The sequence below is a fragment of the Epinephelus fuscoguttatus genome, linkage group LG18 (assembly GCF_011397635.1).
Source record: "Epinephelus fuscoguttatus linkage group LG18, E.fuscoguttatus.final_Chr_v1".
Lineage (NCBI taxonomy): Eukaryota > Metazoa > Chordata > Actinopteri > Perciformes > Serranidae > Epinephelus > Epinephelus fuscoguttatus.
In genome coordinates, this window is record NC_064769.1 from 7,298,440 (window position 1) to 7,310,808 (window position 12,369).

At 40.9% G+C, this 12,369-nt stretch overlaps 1 protein-coding gene across 1 annotated transcript in view; it reads left to right on the forward strand.

Annotated features, from left to right (window-relative positions):
- LOC125905753 (synaptic vesicle glycoprotein 2C-like) overlaps positions 1-12,369 on the forward strand; it is a 78,118-nt gene that overhangs the window by 18,400 nt on the left and 47,349 nt on the right. The window lies entirely within an intron of this gene.

The following is a 12,369-nucleotide window of genomic DNA, read 5'->3' on the forward strand; positions in this document are numbered from 1 at the left end:
TATTTTAATGATAATAATAATAACAATAATAAAACTAATAATGATAATAATAAACTATTTATTTTAACACATATTTTAACACAGATACATTACAAACTCTACTGTGTCTCACCTGCTTGGTACCGACCAAACAATCAACAAACAAGTTATCTACTGTTAGCTAGCAGCAAACTGATACCATGATGGACAATTTTACAGCTTTGTACATTTTGTACGTGCTGTATGCTTTACTTTTTCTTTTTCCTCTCTTCTTTTGTTACATATTTAATGCTTTCGACTTTCGGGTCAAAGCCCAGGGCAGAAACTGTGGAACGTGGGTAGAGCGCCTAGGCCAGTTTGGGTCAGATTGACTGTATACATGCAGCAGGAATTCAGCTCCCATTTGCATTATTTGGATGTGTTAGTCCTCAATGTTAATTTCATTGCCGAAATTTTTTTGTCAATAGCCTTTTTTCCATGACGAATATAAGAAGATAACGAGCTAAAAATATATCTGGATAATATAAACTAAGACAAAATCCATGTTTCATTTTTGTTGACAAAACGAGAATTGATGAAAATATTAGTGGTGGACTATCAGACATTTAAAGCCGAGATGGGCTGTACTTACTATTACGTTCAAATGCCACATGAACAACAGGCAGGCAAACTCTAGTAAATGGTCTGCGCCAAAATGTTTCACTAGCCAGCAAAAACAATCACACCAGAGCAGCAGTGACTGTTGGTGCGACTTGTGAGCTGTAATTCAGCAGTAGATAATCAGCTGTGTGTGTGTGTGACTGCGGATGGTCCAGCTGAATGATTCTGTGGAGTTTGTTAGTTGCAGCAATGGCTGTTAGCAGTTTGCAGTTAGCTCCACTACTTAGCCGCTGAATGGCAGTGGAGCAAGCAGCCACCATCAGCTGGACTCAAGAAAGTTGATGGGTTGATGCTTTTTCTGTTTCATATTTTTATTGATGTGTATACAGTACAAGAGTAACAGAGGCACTTACATATATCAGTGTACATTGGTGTGATCATTAAACATGTTTGTATACACCCTTAGATTTAGATTTGTATATTTTTAAGAGCAAATAACGGTTGCAAAAAATGAAAATACTGTACAATGAAAAAAGTATTTAGAAATAGTCTATATAAAATGATTAAACTGTCCGCATAAACATAACAGATAAAATACATAAATAATAGTAAAAAAGAGAGGGGAGAGAAAAAAAAAAGGGGGAGGGAGTGTGTGTGGGGGATTATATTGTCGCAAAGAAATCCATAAATGGTTGCCATTTATTGTAGAATTTGCTCAAGGTTCCCCTTCTTGAATATCTAATTTTCTCTACTTTCAAAAATGACATAGTCTCTTTAATCCATTGTGAGCTGGAAGGAGCTGTTGTGGATTTCCAATTCAGAAGGAGGTGGCGTTTAGCAATTACAGAGGTAAAAGCTATTACATTATTATTAAATTTGCCAAAAGTTCGTCAGAGCTGGACAAGAGAAAAACATATGCATAAGATTACAAGGTGATCCTCCGCATCTGTCACAGACATCTACCATATTTGGGAAAATCTGTGCCAACCTTGTTTTTGAATAATGGCATCTAAATACAACTTTAAACTGTATCAAGGTCAAACGGGCACAAATAGAGGTTTTGTGAATGACTTTCAGTGTGGATTCCCACCAGCATTCATCAAAAACTAATCCCAGCTCACGCTCCCAAGTCTCCCTTATGTTGGTGGTTAAATGATCATCATATGACTGGATAGAACTGTAAACCTTTGAGATTAAAGACCTTTGTGAAGGATTAAATTGTAAGAGTTCACCCCATGGTTGCTTAGGTGGAAGGTGAGGGAAGTTGGGAAATAAGGATTTTGCACAGTTAGGGTTGATGCTTTTTGACAGGCAGGTAGGAGGCTCAGTTATTTGTGAGTGTGGCTGTGCTGTAAGTAAACAGTCTGAAACAGATGAAAGTTTAGTTTAAATCCCAACTCTGTGAGAGGACACAAGAATAACATGTTGCAGATTAAGAAAGAATTCAGGCTTTAATTAAGTTATTTTTCGGCTTCTTAACAGTGAGATGGATAAGTTAGAGTTTACAATAAACCTAGGTACAAATCCTACTTGTCTCAGATTAGTTATGTGTGGTGTCAAAGTTTTTGAGAGCATAAATAGAGAGATGCTGAGCTTTTCAAATGATGATCAGTAAGTGTGTGCTCCTAAATCACCCCTTAAACTTGTCAAAAACTGCTGGAGAAATTACAGTTTGTAAGTGTGTAGAAAGTATTTGTACTTGTAGGAAAAAAATGTCTAAATGAAATTTTAGTACAAACTGTCTCAATGGTTATAATTTCTGATACATGAATTAGCCAAACTGGATTAGTTTACATTACACCATTACAGTACATTGTTTGCAATCAATCGCATTTGTTTGGACTTGTTTTCAATGTCATTGGATCACTGACGGGCTTGTTAAAGTAGCTGTTCCTTCTCTGTATAAATCAAAATAAGATTAGGTGCACAAATGGCACTTGATCCTGTTTTCCCTGAAATTCTAGAAAATTAATCTCTACTTCACAAAAAACATGGTTTGTTAAAGGTATTTTAAATACTATGCAGGATTTCCCTAAAATTAATAGTGTATAGACTCATACAAAGTAATCCCTTGTCAGTCATCACTTATGAACAGTGTTGGGTGAGGGTTACTTTAAAAGTAAGTTTTTTTAAAAGTAACCAGTTACTTTACTGCGTCACTCCCTGAGTAAAGTAACTCAATTACTTTAAAAGTACTTCCAATGTTACTCCCTCAGAAAAGTAACTCAAGCACTTTTAAAGTACTTTTGAGTATTCTACATTTCCTATTGGGCAATGGACCACAAGGCGCTAAGCCTACATTTTTTTGTCTCCAAAATTAAAGTTATGGACCACTTGCCCTTCACTGAGATCCGATTCTTCCATCACAGCCGTTACTTTGCCCACTAGAAACACATAACGATCTGCTGCTGTGGACAACGGTATGACAACAACACCCCAGCATTTTAAATATTTCCTCTAGGGATGTTACCACACAGAGTAAAAGGGGGAAATGATGGCGTGAAACAGCAGAGGCACTTTGTCAACCCGCTGAGTTAACGTTATTGTCATTAGCATCAAGCTAGCAAACAATGGTACATCCTCACGGTCGGACATAAAGTAATAACATTAACAAATAGCGGCGGGGCTTTTACTCACCACAACTGCAGAGGCTCCCAGCTTCATTTGAAATAAACTACATTATAGACGGTCCGTTATTTATTAATCCCTCTGTGTGTTTATATATTTACTTTTTATCCACTCCGTTGTCTTTATAAAGTTAACATATCGCACCGTCATTTCAAACTCAACACTTGTTTCAAATTAAAAGCCCCTTATAACCTTGGCTGGGAGAATCCCTCCATTTTCTAAAGAATAACCCGATGACATCACACACGCCGTGAAAGACGACCGGGGATAATTGGTGAGTACCAGTGTGTAGCGTGTACCAGGCATAATACAAGTCCTGAGTCTGAAATATGTCAGTCAGCAAGTCCTACTCCACCTATTTAGACTCCACCATAGACAACGGCAGCATTTCTCCAACCACGTAGCGAGCCACAAGCTCCGTGGCTTCTTTCACACTGATAGGTTTAACATTATCTCCGTTATGAGAACCAAACGATAGCCGTTGCTGTTTCGGAGCTGAAGGACCAGTGTTCTAAAAGTAACGGAAGTAACTGATGTCTTGTTTGAAAATGTACTTAAGTATTTCATTACTCAAACAGCAAACTAACTTAGGTTACTCGTTACTGCAATAAGTAATCAGAGTACTCTAATGCGTTACATTGTAACGCTACATTACTTTTTAACGCGTTATACCCAACTCTGCTTATGAACCACTAGAAGTGTGTGGCGGTGTATTTATCTGCAGAGACTCTGCCATCTGCCTGTATTTCCTTCTTATTTTGTTGTGTTCGGAACGTTTGTGGGCACAGCGGGCATGTGAGGTCAAGACCTTATAAAAAGGAAGTGATAAGTGGAAATATATGGAAGCAATGTGCTTCTTGAAATCCTCTACGACAGAGATGCACACCAGCTATGATGATGCTTGCAATGCAATTTAATAACCGTACAGTATCATTTAATAATGCAGGTAGCCACAGTGCCAAATTAAAGATGTGGACAGAAAGTGGCAACACCCTAAGGCGGTAACTTGAGTGGAGAGAAGCAAGGGAGGAAATGTGTCTTTCCATTTTTGTGACAAATAATTTTTGAAACACATCACACTCAGAGTGCAATGTTTCGGTATGTAACTGTTTTTATCTAATTAAGGATTTTAAAAATGCACACAAAAGTATAAGGACTGTAAGCGTCTGTTAGACTCTACAGTCATGGTAGCTGCTCTGTGGGGAACTGCCCATTGGTTCGACAGCCCATTGGTTCGACATCCCATTGTTCCGACCATATTAAACTCATTGTTTCGAAGTCCGTTCTGAAATCATCATGATGCCCTGGTTAAGGTCTGGTTAGGTTTAGGCACAAAAACCACGTGGTTAGGGTCAGGAAAAGATCATCGTGTGGGTTAAAATGAAAAAGAAAGTGACAAACACATAAGCTGTGAGCCTGCTCCGCCTCAAGCCAGTCGCGGCGCACCATACGCCCGCCGTGGACTGTGGACAGTTGGACTAATGGGATGTCGAACCAATGACATGGACCCGCTCTGTGAGACTGTGCTTATGCACAATGATGTTTTTAAATGCTAACATCTGCACGCTAACGTGCTTAAGTTAAGCAGGCATAAGGTTCACTGTGTTCACCGCCTTTTGATTTCACCTAATTAACATTTAGCACTGAGCACAAAGTAGCCTATAGATAAGACTGACTGACACAGGCTGGAGTACTGCCACAGAAGCTAAGCTATGTACTGCTGTTGATGGGGGCAGCAGCAAAACATATTTTAGCCATAAAAAAAAATTAGTTAAAGTGTATGCTATGTTTAGAATATTTTTCACCACTTCATCTTGCCATCAGACAGCCCTTTCCAACAAGAAACTAAACTGAAAGTGAATATTTTCTATGCTCTCTTTAAAGGCAGACATCATTGACATTGATAATTTGCTGAACATGGAAGCTGCTGGTCTACTGCTGTCTTCATCACCTAGTTTGTTTGTGTTATTGTGTGACTAACGTGTTGTTTTAAAGGGTTAGTTTGGATTCACCAAAGTCATACAGTAACACAAACAAATGCAATCCTAAAGGCAGGGGTAGACCAACAGCTCCAATGATCAGCAAGGTAAAACTTGCAGGTTTTGCCAATGGAGTTTGGTTGCTTTGAAGGGAGTGATAAAATGCTTTCGCAGTCCTTTGCAACTGGTAACGCTTTAGCAGTTACCAGTTGCAAAGGGTTGTCTGACAGCAAGGTACAGTAGTGAAAATATTCACCCCACAAATGGCATAACGTCCTTAACGTACAGTAATGTAATTAAGGTAAAGTTATTGAGATTAGGTGTGGGCAATAATAGGTACTGTGGTTAGGTTTCGGAAAAGAAACATGGTGACTGAGGACATACCTTAAAATTACTCAAAAATCACACGGATCCAAATATGCGACCCAATATGAAAGTTTTTTGTGACCCATCCACCACTCCAACCTGCCTTCGTACAAGCGCCAGGGACTGCTTCCTTGTTTACTGCCGTCAGTGCATTGGTCACACAGCCTTTCAAAATACATGGGATATGTAATTTGGTTGCATATGAAACATTTGTGAGGACAACCTGGTTTTGCTGCTGCCCCAGTCTGCAGCAGCACACTGCTTAGCATCCGTGGAGGTACTCCTGCTTGTCTCTCAAACTCAGGACGCACCTACTCTCCACTCTACTGTAGGTAATGCATTGACTATGGATAAGTATCTCATATCTTTAAGAAAGCATCTAAGCCTCAAATTTACAGTAATCATCTTAATTGGATTACAGTGTACTTAAAGTGACAGCCTAACACAATGTGATGGAGAACAGTACTGCCTGTGTTAAGTGGAGGAAGCAGTACTGCACTTCATCAGGAATATTCTGAATCTGTATGTGAACAATGTGACGGTCATAGAGGCAAGACCTTGGCTGTCCTGTTGATGAGTGACACTGAGAAATCCTGACTTTCAGGTGTAGTGAGCCATCTGGAAATCAGGTGTGGATTCTGGTTGATGTAGTTAGATGAAAATAAAATACATGGAGTTACAGAGTGGTAGAAATACGTGGGTGTTAATGAAATTAGTTGCGCTGCTAGCAGCCTTCTAATGATGCGTGTTGTTTATGACATGCAGGGCTGTGCATGGAGAGTAGTGGGTGACACTTGCAACTGTAATCGCATTGCTTTAGGAGCTTGCCAGTGGGTTGTCATGGCACCAGGTGTTTGGATACATGAGTAGGAGGTGTGTTGTGCTACTGTACAAGGATCTCTCCCACACTCGTGAAAAGTTGCGTGTTTGTGTATGCCACCAACGGGTCTGTATGTCTGAGTATCGTGTGTCTGTTTGTGTTGTGTGTGACTTGGCTTTAATAAATGTCTCACTAATATCAAAAATAGTTGCATAGCACTGGCAGATTTTTCTCAATGTATACTGTGTCCAGGCTTAGTGTTAAATTAAAGCATCAGTCACTTATAATTTCCACAGAAAGATTAAAAGATTTTCACAATATGATTGTGTGGTTTTATAACCCAGAGGAGAATGCGTACTTTGTTTGTTTTTTGGGGAGTGGGATGTTTTAATACTCACCCAGATTTCACCCATATTCTGACTCATCTCTCAGTGGGAGCCAGGAGGCAAAGAATAGAAAGAATGAGTCATTTTACCAACTCAGTCACACACCGCATAAATAAAGGATGTGCGTACATGCTCACTTGTGGATGCACTTAGAGGAATAAATGTTACAGAATAGATGTGAGTGGTGTTTTTTTACATTTCTCTGTGAAGGTCAGCGCCTCTGTAAGTGGTCAATGAGAGCCTCTTCAGTGGACATCTGGCTGGAAAAAGACTCATGAGAGAAATAATAAAATAGAGGAACTGATACAGAGATTATCCAGCACAGTCAAATCTGGTTTCAGCCTAGTCTTAAACTCAAATGGCACTACATGACCTAATGCTTTTAGTGTAACAAGTGCATAATTTATTCACATTAAATCATTCCTTGTTGCAAGTAGTTGAAGAGCAGTTCATGTGCATAGAGAAACAAGCAGCTGTAATAGCAGAGTATCTAAAGTAGCAGACTGGTAGATGAGGATCGTTCTTTGTAGTGCATCAATTACTTGCACAAAAATAGATATTGATCAGGCGGAAAGGGGTTTTCCAGCCATGCGCAGCTGAATCAGTCTCAGGTCAGGACTACTGCCGGGAAGTGTTGGACAGGAGGAGTGTGTGGGCAAGGGGGGGGGATTCAAATGCTGTGTGAGGACGTAACAAGCACTTTATTTGAGGTATACTGATTCCTATAATCTGACATTATGAGTAGAAATGGGGAAACATTCACATGAATACTTTTAAAGTATTTTCAAGATTAATGCATAAATGGATATGGATATTTACCTCTTAAAGCTGGGGTAGGCGGTTTTATTGTGGCTTCATTGGGCAAAAATCCTATAATAACCTTTAAACATGTTGCAAATCAAGAAAAGTCTAGACATCTGCACCTCCTCTTGGTTCTGTTTTCAGGGCCTAGAAAATCTATTGGCTGTTCTACAAATGTGTACACATAATAAAGGGAGACAGACATATCAAAGAGAGAGTCTAAAATGGAGTCTGTCAGTATCATTGAAGCATTTCAGAAATGGAGGGAAAATGTTGCTAATAGTTAAGCCTTCTGGTAACCAGAGCTAAAAGCCCATGGCTGCAGGTTCAAGTTCACACTTACGTAGCTAACATTAGCATGAACCTCGAATCACCGTGCGTCCTCTGTCTCACCACCTGCTGCTACAGAGGAGGACAAGCAGCTCCAGGGACTGACCCCTTGGCACAAACATCAACTTTGAGTCAAGGATGTACTGATTAGAATTGAAAGGTCAAAGGTGAAGGTCACTGTGACCCCATCCATTGCATTCTTGTTAACACAATATATCAAGAACACCTTGAGGGAATTTCTCAAATCATGTTTTTGGCCATAACTCAGGCATTCATATGCTAATCATGATGAAATTTCACACAAATGACTAATAGAATAAATGATGATGAAGTGATGATATTTTATGTCCAAAATGTTAAAGGTCAACTTCACTGTGACATCATATTTTTCTACAAAAATACCTTTGTGGCCATTAATCAGCATCATAACTCAGGATCAGAAGTGGAGACTTTTGGTCAGATATTGAATTGGTGACACTAATCTTGGGTGCTAATTGTATAGATCGTCTGTGCTGTTTGGGTGGAGATGTGTGTGAAGCCTCTATGTTTTAATGGACATAAATGTAAACTGTAACTGCAATGTGACTGGTGACACATTCAACCACGAGGCAGTAATTCTAGTTTTAATGTTTAAAGTAAGTAGTCACTTTGAGTAAAAACTGTAATATCTCCCACTGAGATGGAGTAGAAAGGCCAAAACACACTGGCGGCATACGACGCACGTCAAAACAACCACCCCATTATTTTCTATTTACAAACCCACACCGGCAGCGGCTCGATGCACGTCGACGTGCCGCGCCGTGGCACTTTATGCTATTGTCCTATTTTTCCAGCGTCACCGCCCTTGAAAAAGCGCTATTTTGTACTTCCCAACCTAGCGGACTGGAGTGGGCAATAGAAATCCGGTTGACACCCCGCAGCGTGACGCTTTTTGTGTGTGCTGGGGGCGGCATTTGACTTGCGTCAATGACGCCGCCGTCATATGACGCCGCCGGTGTGTTTTGGCCTTAAGTTACAGAGGCATAGAATAGAAATACTCAAGTAAAGTACAAGTATGTCAAAAATGCACAGTACAGTAAGTACAGTACTTGAATAAATGTACACTCAAAAAATCCAAAGTCCCTTAAACTTCAGGGATACCAATCTGTCCATTTAGGAAGCACAAGGGATTATGAATCAGTTTCACCTGCTTTGGTGCAGATGAAAGTGACAACAAGTGCAATGGAGAGCCAAAAGCAAGACAACCCCCAAAAAGAGAATGGTTTTTGCATGTGGTGTCCACAGACAGTTTCTCTCTCCTTATCCTTCCTGACTGATTCTTCTCTAGTTTTGTGTTCTGCTAGTGTCCTTGTTACTACTGGTAGCATGAGACAGTACTCGCAGCCCAGTCAGGTTGCACAGGTAGTCCAGTTCCTCCAGGAAGGCACATCCATATGCGCGGTTGCAAGAAGGTTTGCTGTGTCTCTGCTGTGAGGAGAGCTGAACAGGGCTGTAGAGGGGCATCAACCCAGCAGCAGGACCAGTATCTGCTCCTTTGTGTGAGGAGGAACAGGAGGAACACTGCCAGAACCCTACAAAATGACCTCCAACAGGCTACTAGTGTGCATGTTTCTGACCAAACTGTCAGAAACAGACTCCATGAGGGTGGTATGAGGGCCTGACATCTTCCAGTGGGACCTGTGCTCACAGCCCAGCACTGTGCAGCTCGATTGGCATTCGCCAGAGAATACCAGAACTGGCAGGTATGCCATTGGTGCACCGTTCTCTTCACAGATGAGAGCAGGTTCACACTGAGCACGTGACAGGTGTGAAAGAGTCTCAAGATGCCTTGGTGAACATTATACTGGCTGTAACACCATCCAGCATGACTGGTTTGGCGGTAGATCAGTGATGGTATGCGGAGGCATATCCTTGGAGGGTCGCACAGACCTCGATGTCATAGCCAACGGTACCCTGACTGCTCTTAGGTACTGGGATGAAATCCTCAAAGCAATCCTCAGACCTTACGCTGGTGCAGTGGGCCTTGGGTTCCTCCTTGTGTATGACAATGCCCGGCCTCATGTGGCCAGAGTGTGTAGGCAGTTCCTGGATGACAAGGGCATCAAAAGACTGGCCCTCTCATTCCCCTCGTTCCCAACTGAGCACATATGGGGTGTAAGGTATCATTATCAGTGCAGCCGACACCACCAAGTACTCCCACAGACTCTTGAGAAGCTCACTGATGCCCTGATCCAGGTCTGGGAGGAGATCGCACAGGACACCATTTGCCAACTCATTAGGAGCACGCCCAGACGTTGCTGAGAGTGCATACAGGCTTGCGGGGGCCGTACACACTACTGAGTCACATTATGAGTTGCTGTGATAAAATTCAGGCAAGTTGGATCAGCTGTGATTTCAATTTTGATTTTGATTTTCGGTGTGATTTTGAATCTAGCCCTTAATGGGTTGATGATTTTGGTTTCCACTGACCGTTGCTATGTCATTTTGTTCTCAAGAAATTATACAATGTATATCAGTAAAGATTGAAGAGAATTTTTTGAGCAGTGTATTTAGTTACATTTCACCACTGCCTTTACAATAAAATACATGACAAAATAGAAAAGGAAGGAATATCTTCCAAAGTGCCCTACTCGATTGTTTTAAAAGGAATTAAAATGCAGCACCATGATATTTTTACATTTACATTTTTACTATACATGATTCTTCTCAATATTCTCTGGAAAAATGAATCCATTCCTTTATTAGCATGCATCACTAGCATTTCTGTCCATTATCTACTCCAGATACTGGGACTTTCACCCAAAATGGCTTTCCCTGTAATATCATACAAAAGGTGAGATGCTATCCAGATATGGGATGTTCCAGGTTTTTTTCCTCCCTGCTCTTGTCTGTTCTCTGTTACCCTCCTGCTGTAATCCCTCTCTTATACTCTCTCACACCCTCTCTGTGTCTCATAGCCATGCAGGCGATTTGAAGATATGGGCTGGAGTTAATCTCTGCAGCATTGTGCTTCACTGCAGTTTAGCCATGGTAGACTGGCTCACGTACCTCCCCAGAGAAAGAAAGGGAGAGGGAGAGAACCGCTTTCATACACTTCCCATCAATGCCCTCCCCTCTCTTTTCTCTCCCACCACATATGGCTTTAATGTGTCTGCTGGTGTTTTCCTGCATTTCGAGGATGTTCGCTAAAAATGTGTTCTTGCTCGCATGAAGTCATGCTGCAGGTGTAGCACAGAGTGAAGACTTTGAGGAGTACATCTGCATGAGGGTCTGCTCGTAGGAGCTTAGTGTAATCGATGGCAATCTTTCTTGCTTTGTGTGTTGCAGTTACTTTATGTGTACAATTACAAACACTATCGACAGGTAAGGGTGCAATAAATAGACTGTTGCAGCTGGAGGTAAGCTAATTAAAAAATCCAGTGACATTTGCTACCATTTCTTCATTCACTGTCCTTGTTTCTTTCTCCTTTACAACAAAGCACCAGCACAGGATCTATTCGCCCATTCACAGTCTAGACAAAGAGGTCACAGCTCAGTGTGGATTTACCATAAAACATAAGATGTGTGTTTTTTGTAGTGAGGGGTATTGATTAAAGTGAACAAGGAGCTCTTGTAGCTGTCTATGTCAATATGCTAATGATGAAAACTTTTAAGTAACACATAGAAAGCGTTTAGGAGCCTTACTTCACAAGCTCAACTGCTACAAATATACAACACAGTACACATACTTAATATAAGCTACATTTCCATTGTGGGGTAACCTTCTTGGGTAGTGAGAACAATATGTTGATAGGTGTAATGGGTCCTTTATTACCTTTATTATGCACTTACTAACAGTTAACTATGCTTTTCGCATCAACTGCATCTAAAGCACAAACAATGCCTCGATAGGACTTATTAACACTTAATTATGCTTTTTGCAGCTATGCATTTTAAGCGAGAACAATGCCTCGAGTCCTTGTGGCAGTAGGCACTTTACTGCATGTCATCCCCTCTCTCTTTGAATATCTTTAAAAAGCAAACAAAAAATAAGTTTAAAATTAGGAATTTATTGACCCTTGAAAGGCATAGTTCTACTTTAGATCCATTAGCTGCAAAAAGCATAGCTAAATGTTAATGGGGCGGCTGTGACTCAGAGGTAGAGCGGGTCGTCCACCAATCGAAAGATCAGCGGTTCGATCCCAGGCTCCTCCAGGCTGCATGTCGAAGTGTCCTTGAGCAAGATACTGAACCCCAAATTGCTCCCGATGACTGTTCCATCGGTGTGTGAGTGTGTTAAAACTGAGTAGCAGGTGGCACCTTGTATGGTAGCCTCGGCCACCAGTGTATGAATGTGTGTGTGAATGGGTGAACGTGGTCACTAGATGACTAGAAAGGTGCTATACAAATGCAGGTCCATTTAATTAGTGCATGGTTAACCACTAATAGATACATAATAATGTGTTTTATATATGTGCTTACAGTATCTGATAGTAAACAC